Raw genomic sequence first — 20,627 nt, forward strand, 5'->3', positions numbered from 1 at the left:
ACTTCTCTCACTTTATATAATGCAAGTTGTGTACACTAATGTACCATTTTCTTTTTAATGCTGAGGGTATCCATTGTGCGGAGGTACCACACCCTTTACTCAGTGAAGGACATTTGATCTGTTTTGAATATTTGGCAATTATGAATAATGCTGTGATAAATATTTGTGTGCAGGTTTTTATGTGAACATGTTTTCATTTCTCTAGCATAAATCCTTAGACATTAAGTTTGCTGGGTCATATCATAAGGGTGTATTTAACTTTGTAAGAACTACCAAATTGATTTCTAGAATGTCTGAACTATTTCGCATTCCCAGTGGCAATGTGTAAGACTCCCTAATTGCTCCCCTTTCTCATCAGCATTTAGTATGTCAGGTTAAAAAATTACTTTAGCCATTCTACTAGGTATACAGCCATCTTAGTAGGTATGTAGAATCAATTGCTAGTTTTGAGCAGTGACGTGTCATGGTCTGATCACTATTTTAAGAGGATGCTTTGCTAACACAGACTGTAGAAAGGTAAGTGAGGAGAAAGGAGATGTAGAAGGCTATTGAAATAATACAGACAATGGTAGTAGGCCAGGGTAGTAGCTGCAGAGGTGGTGAGAAGTTATGAGTTTCTTTGCTAACTAACTGGATGTGGCATGAGAAAGGGAGAGGGAAGGCAATGGTGATGGCCAGGTTTTGGGGATGAGCCATTAGAAAAAATGGAATTGACGTTTAAAACGTGGATGATAAGCTTTGGATATCTTAGCTTGAGATACCTATTAGACATCCAAGAAGAGATGTCAAGTGGATGGCTCGATATATGAATCTAGAATTCACGTTTGGGCAGGGGACAGAAATGGGGAAGTTATCAGCCTACACTATTTATAGACATGAGTCAGTGAAGATAAAAACAAAGAAATCCAGTGGCTGGGCCCTGAGGAAATGTAACACTTAAAGGGGAACAAGCACAGGATTCTATGCAAAAACGTTTTCTCAATAACTAATCAAACCACAGCAGAAGCTCAATATATGATACGAAAGCCTATCAAGCTTATCCCAACATGTTTTAATGCAAGAATTAAAATAGTCTGTTACAAAACAAAACATCTGGAACAAATATGAAAAGGAACAAAATACTGGGCCAGCATACGCAAACCAGAAGTGTCCTGAGCAAACTAGGATGTATATCCGTTCTATCCCTGGGAGATGTCTCCATTGTTACGACTCCAACTACCATTTATTCGTGCTGAACTCATTACCTTGACTCCATGTCTCCTGGATCCTGATTTTTCTTCCAGCAGTCATTTCCTGTCTCAGTACATGTTAGCACTGTATAACTTACTGCTCAAAGAAAACCCCATGGACCACCCTAGCCTTCTTCCTCACCTCCTATTTATCACATCCAATCACCACATTTCCTCCATTCTTCTCCCTAAACAGCACATAAATCCATCCACTTTTCTGTGTCTACCACCACCATCTCAGTCCATATACCAGCATCTCTCACCTGGACTACTCCACAGTCTCATAACTCATCTCCCAGCATCACCCTTACTCCTCTGTGAGCTATTCTTCACATTGTGACTATGACAAGTTTTTTAAAATGCAAATTCAGTCATGTTACTTCCAAACTTAACACCCATAAATGGCTTCTTACTGTTCTTAAACAAAACTCCTTATCATGACCTGCAGTGCACTTCGTGATCTGGCTCTGCCCCTCACCATTCTAACCTTTCACCAACTTCACTCTCCTTTTCTACACTCTAATCTTCCCACTCTTGTTATGTGCATATTCGTGTGCCCCTCAAATTATGTTGAAACCCAGACTTCCAATTTGATGGTATTTGGAGATGGGGCCTTTGGGAGGTACTTAGATCCTAAGGGTGGAGCTCCCAAGATGGGATTAACTCTTCAATGCATGAGGATCCAGGAAGAAGGTGGTCATTTGCAAACCAGGAAGAGAGCTCCCACCAGACGCTGAATTTACAAGCACTTTAATCTTGGATTTCCCAGCCTCCAGAACCGTAAGAAATAATTTTTTGTTGTTTAAGCCACCCAATCTAGGGTATTTTGTTATAGCAGCCCAAACTAAGAGAGTCCCTAAGACATGCTATATTCTTGCTTCTACAGGCCACTAATGCTAGGAACGCTTTCTCATTCAATGACCTTTTTGCCACCTAACTCCCTCCCTTTCCTTAAGTCTCATTTAAGGGTCTCTGTCTAAAGTCTGCTTCCCCAGACGGGCCCTCCCAACCCCTTCTGTCAGGTTATAGCCTGTATCAGGCATTGCAGCACAGCCTGCGTCCCCTCATTATAACACCTGTCACATGTAGACTGAAGATCTCTAAAGTGCGCTAGCTGCAAGTAACACGAGGACAGGAACCACGTCTGTCACTCAGTCTCCAGTCTCCGGCCCACACTGCTCAATAAATGATGGCTGAAAGAATGAACAGACATTGCCTAACTTTATATTTTGAAGAGTAAGTTGAACCTTGACTATCTTCAAAAATCTATCTTAAAAGATCAATCTCAAAAAAACACCAAAATATAAAGTCCTGAACTCTTGTCATCTGCTTCTCGGTGTCCATTTGAGTAAGAAGATCTACACACTCAGTGTTCAGGGTTTCCCTAAACAAATCCATGTTTCTTGCTGATTGGATGAGGACTGGTCTTTTTGGTCCCACTTCAGTGAGGTCCTCTACCTTGGGGGCTTGATTTCCATTATTTTTATCTGGGATCTGGGATCAGAGTAGCAGAGACTTTGGGGATGGAATATCTAGTCACTCCCTTGTTTAGGCAAGACTCTGCCTGAACTAATTCAGATTAAAAATTTCTAAACTGTATAGAGTACAAGAATATATTTTCTAATGTCCCTCAATACAGGAGATCTATTTTGGTGTATATTTGCCATAAGAGTAGTTTTCCTAACATTTGATCTTGATTTTTCAGTTCCAGTTTGGATCCAAATATATCTTGTCTTGTCTCCAGGAAAAGGGGAAAGAGGTTGGCTCCTTTTCTCTGTCCAAAGACTTCCTAACCATGTGAACAGTCTAAATCACCCCATAGCATTCTGGAGGGCAAAATCAGGAAAGCTCCTCTGGGAAATAAGCTCCCTTCCCTAAGATGGGTTTCTACTGAAAAGTCTAAGATTAAAAGTGTATCATGCTTAGGGGATCTGGAGTCTTCTTTCCATTTAAAAAATGCCTAAAAACCAACCGCAATCTAAGTCATGTTTCAGCTATGCCCTGAAAGACTAAAAAGTGTTGTTTTCATCGAAAATTACTTATTACAGAAAAATTTTATAGCTATATTATAATTTGTGGTAGACATAGACGTTCCCTACGGGTTCCCTGATTTAAGACTGCAATACTGGGTAAAGCTCTGATATCATGGTGACTCTCTAGAGCATGAGCTTTCTTTCCAAGATGCATAGTCTTCTTTCTAATTCTGTTTCCAGAACTATTTCAATGGCTGGTTAGAGTTCTAACTGTAAGGAGGAAGGAAAGAGCAGAGAAAGGCATGTGGGGGAGGGAGGCGGAAAGTTTCGAAGATCTTAACTATCTCTTTTGTCTGACTCCTTGTCCCTTCTCTCTCTCAAATTCCATCAACCTTGGCAGGCCCCAGACACCCGGAACACAAGGTGGGGCCTAAACAAAATACTGTCTGTGTCTAGGAAGCTACCAAAATAGCCTCTGCAAGGCCTGTAAAGGGCATTTAGTGAAACACAAAGTAAACAGGCATATGATGAAAGGTAGATTGTGGCTATGCTGATGAAAAGGCCAGAGAGACAGGAGTAAGTTCAACCCAATCAAGATGCAGCTTCAAAGGCTGCACTCCTTATGTACAAATCATCCAGTGGCTCTCCTGGTACTGCAGCTTCTCCCTAACTCCTGTGGGTGCAGCAGCCTCCTGGAGCTAGCACAGCCCTTAACCTCTCTGGGCTTCCACTTCTTCATTAACAAAAAGAGGAGACTGGACCAATGCACCTCTCAACACTAACTCTCAGATTCTCCTGTACAGGTGGATTCTCCATAAAAATGAAGATGAGAATAAAAATATGTGGAAGGGATCCAGCGGAATGCATCCATTAGGAGGTGAATTTCAGCTCTGGCTTTGGGATTCTACTGAGCAGTCAGTTCTTTTTTACTCAACCTTAAAACATTCAATGCAGAAATCTTCAGTGCTGATTAACTTGCCTACTATATTGCCTCTGCTCTTTGGAGGAGCGTGTAGACTGAAGCAACGTGAGTTAAGGCCTTCACCTTCTTCCTGCATGACACTGACACGTACTGTGAGATAATAGTCTGGTTTGGGCCACTGGTAGCAGCTGTAACCATGGCCCCAAGTCTAATAGGTCATCCACTACTGAGTGTCAGATCTATGTTAAGGCTACAAGGTAGAAGCTGGGTAGTTTAGAGAACATACGCAGAGGAGAGTACTTAGTAGCATTCTCTGTATCTAGCACAGCCTTCCTGATATTTGAGTATACGTGTGTGCACACAGGCACATATACACCCTCCTCATCGATATACCATCTGATGAGCACATCTGCCTGCTCACTGGAGAAGAAGTGGATAGGGCACTAGGACGTGAAATGGGAGTGAAGATGTGATGGGAATGCCAAAGGGAAAATACAGATGGGGACGTGTGACCTCTTACACTGACACCAGTCTTCTCTGCTTTTGGAGTCCAGGGACTTTGACTGGGCAGGCAGGGGGCCCAGCTTTACTCCACGATCCTTTCTGGTCCCCATTCTCTGTTGTGAGACATCATTCAGTCTGAGACACTGCAGTGACTTTACAAAACCCTTTATTGTGGCAGAGAATTCAAGATATGAAAGGTTCATATGTAGGTAAGTTGCAGGTACACCATTGAGGTAGAATCCAATCTAATTTGTAAGCCATGCTTCTCAGAACTAACAACTTCTCCCTTGTTTTCAACTCCCTAGTCTCTTTTAGACTGGATAGGTTATACCATGTGAAATCTTGACCCCTAAACCTCAGAAGCCGAAAATAGCAAGCCACATGCTACATATCTATTAGGGACTGGCCAAAGGACTGTTCATTGTACCACCTGGGATCTAGCACACGGAAGATAAACCAAACACAGACTTCCATGATTCCAAAGTCAGGCACAAGAGAACATGGAGAAATCTACATTTGTTCTTACAACTGCTGCCTGGAGACAACACACATCACCTCCACTCATGTATCTTTGGCCATAGCAGGTCACATGCCCAAGCCTAATGTTAAAAAAGCAATAATACTCCTCCCCCAAGACTGGGTAGCAGAAATTGCTCAACAGTAGTTCTTTATCACCATCTCTTGAAGGCTGGGCTCACCCCTGACCCATCCTCCACCCCTTCTCTCTGTTCAGAAACTTCTCTAACTCTCTAAATTGGCTGTTCCCCTTTCAAAATCCTATATCCTGAATTTCCAACTTTTTGCTCTCTAGCACATTTTGGTTACTTAGATTCTCCAAGAGGCAAGACATAGGGCATCTTGGGAGACTATCAGAAATGAAAATTCACCCTAACCTTTGATAAACCATTCCTGACTTGACCCATATTAGAAAGTCTGGTAATTTTAGAGTATATTTTACAGATTTCATTTTCAATGGATGTCATAGTGCTAGATTATTATTACCAAAACAAACAAAACAAAACTCTTGTTATTAGCACAAGAATAAACTTCTCTAGAGGGTATGCCACCAGTACTCCTGATTAGCTGTGTGAACCAGCAAAGACATCTGATGCCTTGGGTAATGTCTTTCCATGAGTAAAACAAAGGATAGTACTAGATTTCCAAGCTCTTTCCAGGTCTACAATTTTATGATTCTATTATTTCTGTCTGCAGCCTCCCAGAAAGTGCATTAGCCCACAGCATGTGTTGGAGACACTGATAGTTTTACATATTGGGGTGTGATCATTACTGAGCATGCTCTACGGAGATCATTGCAAGACCACACTGCATAGGGATGGAAAGCATCTGATTTCAGATGCTTGAGTGGCAAAGTCAGGGAAAGTAAAAACAATTACATGATCCACACCCACAAGAGAGCTAATGAGTTACTTGTGCACACTGCTGAGGAGAAATACACCCACAAGAATTCTTCTGTGTTTGACACAGGTCCGGTTATCTTCTTTGTGGACTCCTATCATTAGGACCGAGAGGCAGTCATCAAAATAATTTGATTATAGCATCTTGCTAGTTACATGGCTTAAGTTATGTTTATTCTTTTTTCCTTTAGCATTCCAGACATAACAATGCCAGGGACTGTACATGGACTGTTGCTTTTGATCCCTCTCCAAGACCACTGGTTTCCTTTCTAGGACTTTTGTCTTGATAGACCTGTAAGTTGCAAGAGACTGAATCGGAAATTGCTTTGGAACTCACTTGTGGATCCTTCAATCAAACAAGTAAGTCATCTCAGTTTGCTCTCTAACTTTCACTCACATATCCACTCATTCAGTCAGCATTCACTGCACCTATGTACCAGGCTCTGTGCTGGGCACTGAAGACTCGAACACCAAGAAGGCACAGGAGAATAAACCTGGACCTAGAGGCCCTCACAATCTGGTCAGGATATAGATGAAGAGGATAATTATTAGAGGCTAGTATTAGAGGTGCATGGACAGTGCCGCAGCAAATAGGAATTAGTGACTGACTTCTTCAGTGAATCAAGAAAAGCTACAGAAAAGAGATGTTTGAGTGGGAATCTTAAGCTGAGTAGGGTTTTGCCAGGCAGAGAAATTCAACAAGGGATTCAAGATTCAGGCAGAGGGAATGGCGTGGGCCAAGGAACAAAAGCGAATATAGGCAGACCTCAGAGATACTGCGAGTTCAGTTCCAGATCACCCCATAAAGCGAGTCACATCAATGTTTTGGTTTCCTAGTGCATATGTAAGTTGTTTACACTCTACTGTATTAAGTGTGCAATACCATTATATTTAAAAAAATATATATATATAGGTTAGAAATACAAGATAAAAAGCCAATTACAATAGTAACAAAGAACACTGATCACAGATCACTGTAACAAATGTAATAATGAAAATGTTTGAAATGTTGTGAAAATTATCAAAATTTTGAGACACAAAGTGAGGCAATGCTGTCGAAAAATTGGTGCCAACAGACTTGCTTCACACAGGGTTGCCACAAATCAATTTGTTAAAAAAGCAAACAAACCAATCCCAACCTCAAAATGCAATTATTCATGAAGTGCAATAAAGAGAAGCTCAATAAAATGAGGTATGCCTGCAGACATAACTGTTTTGGGAACGTCTATTCCCAATTCATTTCTGATATACTGATCATCTATCTTTCCCAAAGATTTCCCTTCTGTTGCCTCCACATTGAAAGGTGATTTGGGGATTAAGTGTGATAAACACTCAAGTCAGAAAAGGAGGAGGCTTGAGTGTCATGTGGAAATGTCCAGCCTTGGCAATGAGCAGAACAGAATGGTAACCAGACCTTGGGGGAGCCCTGCTACAGTGGGTACAGCAAGAGGACAAGAACCCAGGCCTGCTTACTGCCAGAGAGTCCGGGGTCTGAATTCCTGTTCTACCACCAGCTATCTGTATGACTTCAGGCATGACTTCATTCATTTCAAAGCCTCAGTTTTCTCCTCCATAAAATGGGGACAATAGTGCCTTCCTTATGGAGTTGTGAGAAGTAACTGAATTAACACACGCACATCTCTTGGAATGGTCCCTGGCCTATATTAAGCACCTGATAATTGGCTGGTATTGTTTCTGCTGTTAAAATTGTTATTTTTCATCATTTCCAAGTTATATTTCACCATAATTGAGTGATGACTTCATTTTCTTAGTGATTTTTCTCTTATAATTGTAAATATGGAAAGGAAGCATGGATTAGTGACCAATTTTTGTTGAGTATTTTACTATGGGCAAGGCCTTATGTTAGCTACTGAAAGAATGTATCACGGGGAGAGAGTTCTGTAAATTTTATTTTTCATCTTGAGTATGCTAAAGAGGAGCAGTGTGGCTTGCTTGAACTTCAGTTTCAGTGGAGTTTTCAGAGGAGGACAAGTATACCTGCTGGAATGAACATTTGTTTTCTCTGTGCTTTGTGTCCTCCCGTTTTCCTCCAGGGCAGACTTTGCCTTCCTTAGTTCAATCCTGCAGTTCTGCTGTGGTTATGGGATTTATACATATTGACATGGGAAGAGAATATCCACACGTCAACCCAGAGCAAACTGTGGAAAGCAGCAGAGAATGTGGGCAACACACACAGAGACAAGAAAAATATATTACAGAACTTCTGGAGGCATCAAGTCCCTTATTCTAGTCCCTGAGCTCACCAAATCTGTCCTGGATTCTTCCTCTGAGTCTATGAGTGATCTAATTTTCTATCTGTACTTCAACTCTAGCCAGCTGGGCTTCTGTCACTTGCAACCAAAGGAGTCCTGACTTCTACCTCTGTCTGCAGCATTATTGAGTGAATCAGATAAGACAGTGTACAGAGTTCTTTGAAAACCTAAAGCACTATCACAACTACTAACTGTAATAAATTGTGAAATACAGTTTCTTTCCTTAAAGGAAAAATAGGGGCTCTGTACTGACCGTATTGCTTACTGAAGAAAAGAGTGACACTCTCACAATCTATGTAACTAGGTTCAGTGTAAAGGGATTTCTGTGAATTGGGGTGACCAGGGGAGGCTCAGGGAAGAAGCAGGATTTGAGCTGGGCCTGAAGGAAAAACACAGTGTTGATCAAAGTGAGGAAAAGGCTTTTCTGGGCAGGGAGAATGCTGTGGGCTAGAGCCCTGATGTTGGACACCCAGTTAACAAATATTGGCCTACTATGGGTCACACAGAGAGGAAGTCAAGGCTTGGAGAGAATGGGAATCCGCTCTGGCTATTTGTAAAAGCCACTTAAATCATCAAAAAAAAAAAAAAAAAAAAAAAAAAAAGTCTGTAGTACTTAAACAACCAAAAAAAAGTTAGAGGAGCATATTTCACATTCCTGTGGATCCTCTCTTGTGTTCCAAGGTCTTGCTTCCTCTTGGTTAGCCTTTTTAAGACTTCCCTTGTATGTGACTCAGGTTGGTATCACCTGAAGACTTCATCTGTGTGTTTTTCATTCCCTTTCTTTGGGAGTGAGCAAAATGGCCCATTCAGATGAAAGTTATCCGCCCCCCCTGCCCCCACCACAGACCCTTCTTGAGTGTCCAGCTGCCACCACTTCTCACCACCCTGTGGTCAGTGTCCTTCCCAGTTTGATCTCCTTAAGGCACTCTTGTGGTTAAGCCTCACGGTGGGAAATGGAAATTATTGTTAAGTAGCTGCAGACTTCCAAGGTTTCAGGGTCCTGGACATCAATCCTACACACTGTTTTCCCATTATTTCTTCAAGTGCTATGTTTAGAAATCACTGAGTTAATTTAACATTTGATTCTGGGATCTCAGAAGCATGTATTTTCTTCCTTCAATACAATGAAACACATTCCAATTTTTGTCAAGTTCATTTACTTATATAAGGCATAGAAAAGTGGAAACCTTAGTTTCTCCATGTACAAAATAAGATTCAGAATACCTAATGTTACACGGCTCTGGTAATAATTAAAATAATTGATGTGGAATCATCTTATGAAGTACCAAAATAGTAAGAAAGCAATATGGAAACAGTAAGACAAGGTACAACTCTTATTTGTGACTTTTACTCTCTGCCCTAACCCCTAGCTCCCTCCTCCCTCTGTGATCTTCATGGCCTTCTAGATTCTTCCCCTGTACCTGGGCTGGTGTTAATTCCAGTACCTAACAGGCACCTGAGGCTGGGGTTTGCTCATTTGCTAGTTGTTAGCACTTTTCATCTCATGCTCCTGCTGGTCAGATGCTTAAGGCAATTGGTAAGAAGGAGAAGATTGAGCATAAGAGCAGGAAGTGGCTCAAAGCAGCCACACAGGAGACTTATCACCTGCAGAGATGGGGAAATCAATCCGGACCTGCCAGGCAGCTCATCAGAACCACACCAGAAGGAAGGTTTTAGGGACAGGCTGAATCAAACAGGGCCATTCTGACGATAAAGAGGTCAAGAGGGAGAGACTTGGCTAATTTACGGAGGGAGCAGGGTGCTGAGTGCCACCTGCAGCTCATTTGTGTGCTTGGTAATCCATCATTTTCTCCTGTCTTTGGCCCTCTGGCAAGAGGGAATTGGGTCATGCTTCTCAGCTTTCCCTTTATCCTCATCCTACTTGGAAACAAGTAACTCAAAGCTGGTTGACTTCCTAGCAGATCCACTTTGTTTCAAACTCCATTTTCAGTCAATTTCATAGGCAAAGTCTTCCAGGAATGCTAAAATTATTCTGTGGAAACAGCTGGCAGTGGGGGAGTATGGCTTGTGGACAGAGATAGCTGAGGTTATTGCCTTACAGCACATAAACTAGAGAAAGGACCCAAGAGGTCAGGTAGATACCTCTCCTCTCTTTTAAAAGAAGTGGACATGGGGGCCGGAGTGGGCAGGTGACTTGCCCGGGGTCTCACTTCCAGGTGCCCTGCCTTCCTAAGTCTCCTAAAGGAAAGAGGAGGATCAAAGACCCACTGCATCAGAAGAGGAACTGAGCAGGCAGGACTGGCCAGCTGGAACTCATCTTGTCAAAGGTTAGGCTGGGAAAGTGAGAGTGAGCAATACCAGGGCAAAACAGTCTTCTCAGAAATAGAGAACCAAAACAGTAAAAACCAAACTGGGACTTAGAGCAAACAAGTCAAAACCAAGAGCCAATACTAGATGGGGACCAACTGACCCTAAGAACAGTTGAGAATGATTTAGGGTCAGCATGGTGAAAAACAAGGTGTTTTCAAACTGATAGTCAAACACGTGTTCTATAAAGTGAACACAATATCTGGATTCTCTAATGGCTCCCCATTGTTGGAGAGGCCCCCAAATCTGGCCCAGTCTCTCTTTCCCTTGCTTTCCCTTGACCCACTCAAATGCAATCCAAAGCTCACATCCACACCTGGTATTCACTGTCTCCAGGGCTTTCCTCAGGCCATTCTCTCTGCCCAGAATGCTGTTTCCTCTCCTCACAGCCTTCTCAGGTCTAACCAAATGCTATGAGTCCTTCTAACAGCTCTGGTCACCAATTCCAACGTGTGCAGGGTCTCCCCACACCATTAAGCAACTCTCCCACATCAGGTGGGCGTCCCACAATTCAACTCAATTCGGACACTATCTACATGACAGCATTAGACCCCACAGGTTAAAGGCACAGTCCTACAACAATGACATCCCCCCTTCCCCGCCAAATTCAGACACCAGCACAAGTCCAGATTGTCACTTCTGACTGGCGACAATTTGGAGGTTCCAAGGATCTCCTCCTTGGGTTCGACTGATTTGTTAAAGAAGTTCACAGAACTCAAACGTTGCACTTACTACATTACCTGTTTATCATAAAAGGAGGTAACTCAGGAACAGCCAGATGAAAAAGATGCAGAGCACAAGGTACGTGGGAAGGGGCATGGAGCTTCCATGCGCCCTAAAGGCACCACTCTCCCCAAATCTCTGGGTGTTCACCAATCAGGAACTCTCTGAACGCCGTACTTTTGGGGGTTTTATAGAGGCTTCATGACATAGTCATGATTAATTAAATCATTGGCCATTGGCAACTGACTCAACCTCCAACCCCTTTCCCCTCTTAGGAAGTTGGGGGCGGGACTGAAAGTCCAACCGTCCAATCACAGAGTTGGTTCTCCTGGGACCCAGTCTCCATCCTTAGGTGCTCCAAAAGCCACCTCATTAATGTAACAAGAGACACCTTTATTGCTCTCATCAGCCAATTTCTGGGATTTTAGGAGCTTTGTGCCAGAAAACGGGTAAAAAACCAAATATATCACAGCTTCAAAGGCCAGCTCAGTGCCCACTGCCTACAGGAAGCCTTATACGTGCCTACACTTGTAGTATTCTCCCCCTTTGTTGAACTCTGGAGGCACCAATTGCCTGTACCTGGCTCATTTTTTGTTAGAGTGGTCTATGTGTGGGTATTATGGCATTATCTCCTCCCTCTCTGTGGAAAAGTCTGTGTAATTCATCTTCTGTCCCACATAGGTCTTACCTGTGTGCCTCACACATAGTAGGTGATCAGAAAATTTTTGCCAAAGGAGTGGTCATCTGTAGTGTATACATGATATTGGAAGCATCGTATTTGGCTTTAGCCAAATCCTAAGAGTATCATCGTGTCCCCAAGTAAAGAGGAATGTTGAGAAGTGGAGAACATTCATAGGAAAGCCACAGAGACAATAAATAAGTTTAAAAGTAGACTAAAGAAAATCAGTTTAAAGGAGAATAAAACATGGGAACTTTCCAGTGATGTGAGGTATACTCTGATCTTTCTCCAGGCCCAAAAAGAACTTGTACCCAGAGAATTGACAGCAGCTGCTTTTCATCCCCGATCAAGACAGATCAGTAGGAAATTAACTCAAACAGAAGCATCACTGAGATCACAAACAGGGAAAATACTTCTGACAGACGGTGATTAAACTCTCAGATGAGTTATCGGAGGGATCTGTAGACTCTGGGTCTCCAAAAGACTATTAAAAAACAGATTCTTGTGTGTCAAGCCCAGTTTCAAGGCTCACTCTGGAAGGAATGCCATGGAGTGAACTTGACAATCTGTCCCCTCACACCTCCTGTCCTGGAGTGGTGTCACCCTTATGTGGCTTGGCAGTCAGTTCCATGCTGGCTCCAGCAGGTGGCGGCCACACGCAATGAAAGCCCAGAGACTAGACAGGAGGGTTTGAAAAAGCAAATCTACCAGGCTTGGTACCCTGCAGGGTGTGCAAAAGTCTAGTAAGCAGCCCCCACAGGAGAGCCAAGGAAGACTCCGCCAGAGAGCCTCCACTTCCTCCACTCCTACCCCATCAGGCTCTTGGGTGTTACGAGAAGTACATGTGGCGTCTTGGAAAACCCTCCCACCCAAGAGGGCATTACAGTGCAATCATTTCCAGAACGTCCCCAGAGCCTGTACTGAGACAATCAGAGGAGTCTGCTTCCACAAACCCAAACATAGTGAATAACGCTGTACCAAAACCACAGTAAAATGAAACAAAAATGCTCGATGGAGAGGAACAAGGTGCAGATAATTCAAAGGTGCAGTAAATCACTTACATCTGACTTTAAAATTACATGCACACAGGGGATCTACATGCTTGTAGTGTTCACCAGCCTCCTTTTAAAGAATGCTGCCCCACGAGCAACCAGTTTGCTTGTGCTGTGTCTTAGGAACTCACAGGCTGGTGCTGGAGACTTGGCCAGAGGTAGCCCCATGGCGGGCCAAGGGAAGAGCCTGCCTGTGAAGTGATCAGGTCTAATGCGATCTTCCACAGGGATGCTCCAGATTCAGCGTGACGACCAACCATATCACATGCTCTCCGGGGAAGAGTACGCATGTGTAAGATCACCCAGTAAGGCAGAAGGAGTTGCTGCCAACCCCCTGAAGAAATAAAGCCTGCTTTTTACCTAGTCACGGAGTTGTTGGGTCCCAGAGTGCCCTCGTCCGCTGAGAAGACTTTCTTTGTGTCCTACTTCCCCATCTAACTCTACAGCATCTTTCCTTGGCCTCCATGACCCAAGCACATCTCTCCATCTGAACTGAAGTGCATAATAAACACCGTGAGACTTCCCTGCCCTGTCATCCCCAATATCTCACAGACGAGCCTTTTGATTCTGTTTTCTTTTTGCATCCCCCTGATGAGTTGAGCTCAGAAACCTAAGTGGCTGGACCTCCAGAAACTGCAACCGTGCTGCATTAACAGAATGAGATGAGTATGGGCTCTGGGGTGCGGGAAAAATTGCTGCACTTTTCACGTGGTTCTTATGAGGCGTGGAGCCAGGCTGAGAGTGAATTTCAGCTCTAGCCTTCACGAAAGGGACCTCCGTGCTAGAAGGTTCCCTTTCCTCATTTGCAAAACAGGGCTCCTAGTACCTACTTTAGGAGGCTGTAATAAGAATAAAGTGAGATCATGTAATGCCGAGCACTTAGAAAAGCTCCTGCCCAGCCTAGTGAGTGCTAGGTAAATGAGAGGTATTGATGATGACTGACTCTGTCTCTTCCACTAGACTGTGCAATCCTATATGTTGACATATGTATCTCTTCTTCCTAGTACAAATACATGATCAATCAGTAAGCATTGAATAAATGTGGGAAACAAATATAGAAAACAACTAAAGAGGACCTGGAGATAAGCTATTTCAGCTAAGTTTGAGTAAAATTTCCTTTTGCTTTTCTGGTTTTTTGTATTAGCTCACTTTGCTCCTTTTCTGTACCATAAAGTCAGTTCCTTCCAATTTTTAAAGAAAAGTTTTTAATGTCTTCAGGCCCACAACACTGTGGCATCCTTTAGTTTAAGAATCATAACATCTTGAATTGGTTTATTATCTTACAGTGAAGGCCCACTAGGTTCAGTCAATCGATAACTGGCAGCATTAATCCCACTCAGGGAGCAAGATGGCCTGGAGGTGTTTTTGTAAAAGACAAGAGGTTTTTAACTCTGGGGTGGAACCCAGGAGGCTGCTAGGTTGGAAGATGGAGGTGGGAAGATGGAAAGTAGCCAGGGGTGGATATACTCAGTGTAGTCCCAGCTTTGGAAATGCTGTGTTTTCTTTGGATTTATTTCAGATGTCAAACACAGCAAGGTTGACATCAATACACAGCAGGCCATGGATTATGGCTGCCGCTAATGACTGTGTTCCACTGTGTTTATTGTTCTGGATGTTAATATATAGAGTAAATGATAGTCCTTTAATTGAAGGTTGGAAATGCCCCGTACTAAGGCACTCGGGTGACATCATCATTAACCACTCAAGTGAAACCCAAGACACTTGCTGGCCAGGAAATGATAGCCTTGGAGACCATCTTCCTATTTGTGTATGTGGTATGTATGAGGAAGACGGGGCCCAGCAGCTGGCTTGCACTGGATTGGCAGTTCTTGATTTTACTCGGAGAAGAGAGACGTTATTTGGAAACCAGCAAGAACACGTGAGTTCCACAGGAAATCTCAGCTAGTCAAAATCTTAGCGGACCATGTCCTAGAGGATAGGCACTCAGAAGAGTGAGAGGTTGGCTATCTTCCTTTCTTCTTTAGCAATTTGAAAAGGTTCCTCAAAGACTTTCCTCAGTTGATTTATGGGGACAATTTGTCATGCCTTCAATAATAGGCATTCTTTATCATTATTTGGACCGTGGCTTCTGAGCTGTGAGAAGTCTTGAAAATTACTGGACCATGAACCAGTCTATTTGTTTCTATGGGAAGGGATATTAGTTTCCTGTTGTGCTGTAACAAATACTGCAAACTTTGTGGTTCAAAACGGCACAAACTTATTATCTTATATTTCTGGAGGTCAGAGGTCCAAAATGAATCTTGCTGGGCTAAAGCTGAACATGCTTTCTGGAGATTCTAGAGGAGAGTCTGTTTCTTGCCTTTTCTAGCTTCGAGAGGCTGCCTGCATTCTATGGAGCTCCCTTCTAGCAATGGCATCATTGTGATCTCTGCTTCTGTTGTCACAACTCCTTCTCTGACTGCCTGCCTCCCTCTTTTGATTGTAGAGACCCATAGGATTGCCTTGGATGAGTCCGGGACACCACCTGGATGATTCAGCATAATTTCCCCATCTCTAGGTCAGTTGAGTAGCAAATGTAATTCTATCTGCAATCTTAACTTCCCCATACTATGTAACACAACATTTTCACAGGTTCTGGGGATGAAGACATGGACATCTTTAAGGTGAGGGCATTATTCTGTTTACCGCAGAAGGTACTAGCTTCGGTAGGTACCATGGAATTGAAATCTAGGTTGGGGGTTAAGGACTATTGATAGGAAAGTGCCATAATGAGAAAAGGCTCTTCCATTTGTCCTAAGAGCAAAATGATTGGGTAAGTCAGGGGCATTACAGCTTACTGATTAAGAACACACCCTCCAGAGAGAACTGGAGTCAAACTTTAGCTCTGCCACTTGCTGTCTGTGGGATTTTAGATGGAGTGCTCAATTATGCTGATGCGTTTCCACTAATTAATTAATTTAAATGGTGGTACTGGGGCTTGAACCCAGGACCTCATGCATGGCGAGCATGCGCTCTCCCACTGAGCTATACCCTCACCCCTCCATTACTTTAAAATGGAGGCAGTAACTGTACCACATAGGACAACTGTTAAGACTTAAGTGAGGTAATACAAATGAAATGTTCAGGGCGGTATCTGGTACTTGGTGAGGGTTCAATAAAGGGTAGTTACATGTCAGGAAGAGCTCTGTATTTTTGCCCCCCGAGTTCTTGTGAGGCATGGCAGAGATGGTGAGGGCCCATGGTTTTTCCTCAAATCCAATACCCCAAATTAAGGGCATACAACTTTTATTTAAAAGGACAAAGACCCAACATGTTACAGTGTCTTGGGAGAGAGCTGCTTAACTGAATCATCTTTATCTAGCATTATTATCACCTGCAGGCACGTGTGTCTGGCACTGTTCTGGGCGCTGATGGGGGGACAGACCATGGCCCCGGTCTCCAAGCTACTATCTAACTGGTCACGCAGATGCCACAGACAGCAGCTAAGGGAGCGCTAAAGGAACTAGGGTGAGAGAGACAGAAGAGAGAGATGACCTGGGCATGGGAGTAGGATGATGCTTCAGAGGAGTCAGGATTTAAGTTGGGCCCTTGAAGGAAGACAAAGAGTTGGAGAAGCTGGGAAAAGTAGGAAGGGCATTTTAGACAGCAGGGTTTGGGGAGCAGCGACATAATAAAAAGTGTGAATAAAGCAGTTCCGTGTTTAAGGGAAAGGGCAGATGTCTTAGGTAGGTAAGTTGTGGAGCAATAATCTGCAGAGGTACAATGGGGCTAGACTAAAGAGGGCCTCTGCCACCGTCAGGAGACTTAAGTTTATCTATCTTATTCAACTTGGTATGACACATAGTGGGGACTCAATACCATTTGTTTTTTTTTGTTGTTGTTGTTGTTTTTTGTCCTGACCTGAAATGATTTATTTAGGCCTAATGCTTTGGACAGTGAGAAACCACAGAAAGAACAAAATAAAATATGGAGAGACCAATTAGGACCCTGTTTCCAGTGTCCAGCAAAAGAAATGAAGGCTTGATGATGGGGAGGATGGAAAAGAAAGATAGGCAAGACTAAATAGAATTCTGACATGTTAACTGTAAAATTCAGAGATGATCTCAATGTATTCACAGGGACCACGGGGCAGGTTTGCAAAATGGTAATAGTTTAGCTTGTGGTTGGAACAACTGCATTGATTCCCAATGTCCAAGAAGAAACAGGGTTCAAGAACCTAAGATGGGTGTATCAGTTACCTATTGGTGTGTAACAAACCAACCCATAAATCACTGACTTAAAACCACCAATTATCTAGCTCATGTTTCTGTGGGTTGGAAATCTGGGCTGGATGGTCTTTCTGGTCTTGGCTGGGCTCACTCCTTTATCTGTGGTCAGCTGCTAAGTCAATTGGGGGCTGCTGGCCTGGGATGCCTCAACCTGTCATCCCAGTCTTTTACCTCATCTCTCATTATCCAACAGTAAAGCCTAGGATTATTCTCATGATGGAAACACGATTCCAAAGACCTAGCAGAAGCATGCAAGGCCCCTAAAACCTAGGCTTAGAACTGGAACCAAAAATTTCACCTCATTCTATCAGACAAACCAAATCACATTGCTAAGCCTGAATTCAAGGAGTAGGAAGCTAGACTCCATTTCTTAACGGAAAGAGCTACAAAGTTACATGGTGAAACCTGTGACAATTGAGATCATTTCTGTAATAAAATCTAGCATAGTCAGGGTGTAGAGGACATCTGGGGTGCTCTGCTAAGAAACTATGTATGTACATATGTATGTATTTATGTCTGTATGTATTCTTACAGTCACATCTACATCAAATTCACTAGCAATTGTGTGGTGAATTATACATGTCTTGGTTTGTTTCCATTCTAACTGTGCCTGAGTTCTGTAGTTCCTCTTGGATAACATACCAAATAGTCATTGAAGGGAAGTGGGTGTCCCAGACTCGTCTCAGTGGTAAATTTCATTGCGGGAGATTTTCATCTCTCCACTGAGCTTCTTGAGGGCCTGGGCCACATCTCTGGCTTCTCTTGATCAGTCCCCTGATTGTTGTAAAGAACTGAAAACATGGAAAGCATTTAGATACTATAGCATTGGCTATCAATTTGGGCATAGGTTTTAAAGATGACTAATGTCACCATGACCCACAGGGAAAATAGGATTGTGGGAAGGAAACAAGCTGCCTGGGTCATCCCTCTTGATGGGAAATGTATATCCTGCCACTCCTCTGAGTCTCCTTAAGAGAAAAGCCTGCCCTTGGTGCTACCTACCTGCCTATGGTGCTGCACATCTTGGCTCTCTGCAATCCCATAGTGAACTTGGTACATCGTGCCCCAGAACTGGGAGAGGGAAGAATAGCAGATGGACCCCTCCTGGAGCTTGCAGGTGTCTGGAAGTAAAAGCATCTAAAATTGCTCATGGGGCCCTAAAGGCCTGACTGATTCCTACAAGTATCAGCTGGTAGTGTCACAGCACATTGTCCCTTTAGACCATCTGCTGTACCATTTCAGGAGAATGGAAATGCTGAAGACGGCCAAGCCCTGGAGTGCACTGATGGTCCCATTAGGTCTGCTTATGGTGTCAAAGCAGGTGCCAGGGCAAAGGCTCCTGCCACTGGGACCTTCCACTCCCTGTCCTGGACCCACTCCTCTCTCTGGGTCTTGGCTCTGCCGGTGGGTGAGAGACAATGTTGCTGAAGAGTAGGGAGGAGAAGGAGCAGGGAAGGTGGTGGGGCGGCTGGGGTAGTCAGGGCATTTGGCAGCCTGACAATGAGCTGGATGAGTTCAGCCCAACCCAAGTGGCCCTGGTCCAGGAAAAGGAGGAGGGAATTTGAAGCACAATGCCAGTCTCTCTCAGGTCTGTGTTTTTTCTCCTCTCACTACCCCTGACATATTTGGGCCCAAACCCTCAGTCCTACAAATACATCTTCTTTATTTTCTTCCCTAAAGTCTTGACATGGAACTGCTTAGTGATGACCAAGGTCAGCTAAATAAGAAGAGATGGGGAAAATTTCTCATTTGGGGTGCATCCTAGATATCACTGCCCCTCAGTCAGAAACAGTTCCTTCTATGAACTCTCTCCCCTTGACCCCTGCGCATGAATCCATTCCTAAGTGCATCTTTTATGTTGCACCTCCATGCTTCTGTACTTCATGCATTCCCTGCCTAGAATGCTCTCTCTTTTCCTGTCTGTTGGCCCACATTCTACACTATTCAAGTTCCACGGTGCTCAGGATGCCTTTCCGAGTTATTTTAGATTTGATAACCTCTCCATTTGCTGCCTTTCATATACCTTATCATCCGTATCTACACAGGAAATATGTGACTTAGTACTGTGACTTATCTTTCTTGTGTCCAGGTCTCATATTCCGTGTGAATCTTATTCTTCCTTATATCTCCAATAGCACCTAGCCCACTGCCCTGCACACAGTAGCATCAAGGAGTGGTTGATGCTTACAGCGCTTCAGATGCCATCATCTCCTCCTCAAATCCGCTGTCAGTGCTTCTTGTGAACATTGGTCATTTTGTGCCTGCCCATCATCCCATTTCTGAGCTGTATATGGATTAACAATGGGGCTAATTACCTCTCCCTCATTATGTTTCCTATTGTTAGGACGTAATGCCAAGGGCCTGCATTCCACTGTGGAATCCAAGAATATTAGATCCTTCCTCTTCTTGTCCATTTCCCAAAGTAGATCTCTGGTGTGTGACTGAGGCTTGGCCAAATTGCTCTGTTGCATGGTCTCTGAAACTTGAGTGAGGGGTCAGAGGACAGAGGGGTGGTTGGGGGCCACTCATGGCTGGATGGGGGCAGAAGCACCCCACCCCAACCAGACTGATTCTACTGCACAAGGCCCCTCTTCCTCCTGTCACCTAGATTTTGGGAGCTTTTGGTTATGGTAAATTCTCTCATCTTGCTCTCCAGCCTCCTGGCAGTCATGTGAGCCCACAAAATCCTTCCAGTGAAGGTTCTTCCAAAGTAGACAAAGGGTCTGAATGTCAGTTTTTGTTTGTTTCTATTACTTAAAACCATGGAATCCTAACTGATACATGCCTGATTTCTAACCCTATCAATGCTCTTTTGGAATACTGTGGTAGCCTTCTCAGTGGGCTCCTTATCTTCAGTTTTACCCTCTTTCAATCAGGTCTCTACATTTTTTCCCAGAGGGTTATATGTAAGATAAAAAGTTTAAGGTAAATATGGATTTATTCCTGCTTTTAAGATAAAATACAAACAGCTAAGCATTTCTCATTTTGTCATGCCCTGTGCACGTGCTCCAGAACTGAAGCAGAGTGGTGCCAGGGAAGGAACATGGCTTTTGACCCTAGACTCTTCCATCACGTGACACTGGCCAACTTAGGAAACCATTTTCACCATCAGTTTCCTCCCATGTAAAATGGCAAAAATGCTTATCTGCTGGTTGGCCGTGAAGAGTCAATGGTTACAATACACCTGCAGCTACTGCAGCATGTTAGGTAGCCTCTTACGAGATGTTAGTTCCTTTACCTCCACCCTCCCTCCCTCCTTAGTTGAGTTTGCTGGTCCCTGAGGGATCTTGTCAAATCTTA

The 20,627-nt window shown here is 43.5% G+C and overlaps 1 protein-coding gene, 1 long non-coding RNA gene and 1 other non-coding gene across 6 annotated transcripts in view; 1 reads left to right on the forward strand and 2 right to left on the reverse strand.

Annotated features, from left to right (window-relative positions):
* RASGRP1 (RAS guanyl releasing protein 1) overlaps positions 1-20,627 on the reverse strand; it is a 439,223-nt gene that overhangs the window by 260,350 nt on the left and 158,246 nt on the right. The window lies entirely within an intron of this gene.
* The window catches only part of LOC141577948 (uncharacterized), a 46,219-nt gene that overhangs the window by 21,954 nt on the left and 3,638 nt on the right, over positions 1-20,627 (forward strand). The window contains exons 2-5 of one of the 2 annotated variants that reach the window (XR_012507620.1): positions 4,006-4,079; positions 6,235-6,403; positions 12,339-14,977; positions 15,545-15,616. This is a non-coding gene — a long non-coding RNA (uncharacterized LOC141577948). The remainder of the gene's footprint in view (positions 1-4,005; positions 4,080-6,234; positions 6,404-12,338; positions 14,978-15,544; positions 15,617-20,627) is intronic. The other variant, XR_012507621.1, reaches the window with a different exon arrangement.
* On the reverse strand, positions 16,022-16,096 carry TRNAG-GCC (transfer RNA glycine (anticodon GCC)). The gene has a single exon. It is a non-coding gene; the product is annotated as a tRNA-Gly (tRNA).

The sequence above is a fragment of the Camelus bactrianus genome, chromosome 6 (assembly GCF_048773025.1).
Source record: "Camelus bactrianus isolate YW-2024 breed Bactrian camel chromosome 6, ASM4877302v1, whole genome shotgun sequence".
Lineage (NCBI taxonomy): Eukaryota > Metazoa > Chordata > Mammalia > Artiodactyla > Camelidae > Camelus > Camelus bactrianus.